Below are 2,807 nucleotides of genomic sequence, written 5' to 3'. Positions count from 1 at the left end.
TCAGAGGTAAAGGAGGTTGCTGGGAGATAGAGACTGAGTGTAGACACTGGATTTATTCTTCAAAACAAAGAGGGAGATCTCTTAGTGGGGGGCAGGAGAGAAAGGATCATAGGACAGATGGATCTTATAGAAAAATAAGAAATTTTGATACAGAAATGAGGAAATAAGTAAAAGTACCTGTCTAATATTTTAGAGAACTTTGTTAAAATAGCAAATGAGGTTAAAATTCCAGAGGAAGTTAAAGGAATAGGTAAAAATGGGGTCTTGAAAAGATGAGAGGAAAGTCAAAAATTGCCAAGATGGGGGACAATTCATTAGTCATAGGATTTAAAGCTGGAAGGGACATTAGAGATTATCTTGATCAATCCTCTCAATTTATAGTCAAGAAAAATCTGCTGAGAAAGCAGAGTTAATTCAAAGTAGGTTCTCTGTATCCAAGACCAGAACCGTTTTCACTAGACAATATTGCCTCATGGAACTAACAAGACCCGGACAGAAAGATTATTGTCTTGTAAGGAAGGTCCACCTGATATTAGAGAACATGAATTTATAATAGGGCAGTTAGCTCCATGCGATTTTCAAATCTTCCCAAGCAATATTCTATTGTGATGTTTATCTATTCTACTTGGCAAGTTGTCTAATTAAAGATGATCTATATGCTCTCTTGGTAATAACTTTTGAAAGGTCCACCTATATACTGGTAACCTCCTAACACTGGCAGAAGAGCCTGCTTTATCCACATGTAGAAAGAAGTTCAGCCCCTCCAAATTTTCCCTAGGACCAATACATGTCCTAGACAAAGGAGAGAATAGGCTCATAGAATCACAGACCTAGAGGCAAAAAGGAACTCAGAGGTTTCCTTGATGGAGTCCAATGAATGTTAACATAGCTAATTTCCACCCTCTCATTTTACAGATGAAGAAATTGAGGCGAGATAGATCATATGACTTGTCCGTGATCACACAGCTAGTAAGTATCTAAAGTGAGATTTTTCCTAATCCCAGCACTCTATCCAGTGCATCATGATTTCCTAGTAGGCCTCTTATTAGGAAATATGGATTATAAGAAATAGAGAGTATCAGGAGTCATGTCAATAGTTCTCTTGATCAGCACTGACTCAATTTTGCTGCTGATTCTGCTTTAGATGTGGGCTTTTGGCCACAGATGGAATTCAAATAACAGGGGCCAATTAAAATATTTGCCTGCAGATGTGCATAATAGAATGAAGGAGATTGAAAAATGGAAGTACCATGCCTTCATTAAAAATAGCTCATATCCTTGGTTAGTTTTTGCTGAACTGTCCTCTCCCCACACAACAAATGCCTTCTTAAAATATGAGGGATGGCTCTCTGAAATCATAAAAAGGACAGGAAATGATGCACTGAAAATTTTATGTGACACGAAAAACAAAGGATATTAATAAAATTATTTAAAGATAAAGGCCAGGAGCAGATATATGAACTTAATTTCCTGTGTGTGTTCTTGTGGCTTTTGCCAGGCACTAGATCAGAGAAATGTTATAAACAAAGTTTACCTGGATTTCAGCAAAGGGGAAAAAAAGTTGCACGTTCTCCACTGGGACAAAACAGAAAGATGTGGACTAGAAGATAATATAGTTTGGTGGTTATAGAATTTCATAAATAAATAATCATGCCCCTAAGTAGTTATTATTATGTTGATGCCCATCAGTAGGGAGATCTCTAGTGACGCCCCAGGAATCTGTGCGTTGGTTCTTTTCCACAGTATTGTCAATGAAAGTATTAAAGTATCAAATGAAGACAAAGCATACATTTTTCAATTGGCAGAGGATGTGATGCTAGATAGAATGATTAATACCTTGAATGACAAAGTCAAGAAAGAAAAATATTTCTATTACCTCAGAGCCAAGGTCAACAGAGAAGAGCTCCTGGACACAGGAAAACTTAGAGGAGACATGTCAGCCATCTTCAAATATTAGAAGTGCTGTCATGTGGGAAAGGAACTGGAGCTGGCCAATCACAACCCAAAGAGGGGAAGGGGAAGACAAAGGGAGAGGGAGAGAAGGAAAGGGAGGACAAGGGGAAGAGGTGGAGAGAGAGAAAAGGAGAAGAGGGTCAAGGCAAGATGGAAGTTGAAGAAAGGTAGATTTCTTCTTTAAAAAAAAAAACTTTCTAAGACTCCAGCTTCTGGAATAAGAACTCACTATTTGACAAAAACTGCTGGAAAAACTGGAAAAGAGTATGGCCGAAACTAGGAATAGACCAAAATCTTATACCACATACCAAAATAGAGTCAAAATAAGTACATGATTTAGATATAAAGGCTGATACTATAAGTAAACTAGGAGAGCAAGGAATAGTTTACCTGTCAGATTTATGGAGAAGGGAAGAATTTATGACCAAACAAGAGATAGAGAACATTATGAAATACAAAATGGATAATTTTGATTACATTAAATTGAAAAGTTTTTGCACAAACAAAGCCAATGCAACCAAGATTAGGAGGGAAGCAGAAAACTGGGAAAGAATTTTTACAACCAGTGTCTCTGATAAGGGCCTCATTTCTAAAATATATAGAGAACTGAATCAAATTTATAAGAATACAAGTCATTCCCTAATTGATAAATGGTCAAAGTATATGAACAGGCAGTTTTCAGGGGAAGAATTTAGAGCCATCTATAGTCATATGAAAAAAATACTCTAAATCACTATTGATTAGAGACATGCAAATCAAAACAACTCTGAGGTACCACATCACACCTATCAGATTGGCTAACATGACAAAACAGGAAAATGGTAAATGTTGAAGAAGATGTGGGAAAATCAGAA

Source organism: Vombatus ursinus, unplaced genomic scaffold, assembly GCF_900497805.2.
Source record: "Vombatus ursinus unplaced genomic scaffold, bare-nosed wombat genome assembly UNPS02003292.1, whole genome shotgun sequence".
Lineage (NCBI taxonomy): Eukaryota > Metazoa > Chordata > Mammalia > Diprotodontia > Vombatidae > Vombatus > Vombatus ursinus.
The sequence above is the reverse complement of the archived record's forward strand: the minus strand, read 5'-3'. Positions refer to the sequence as shown.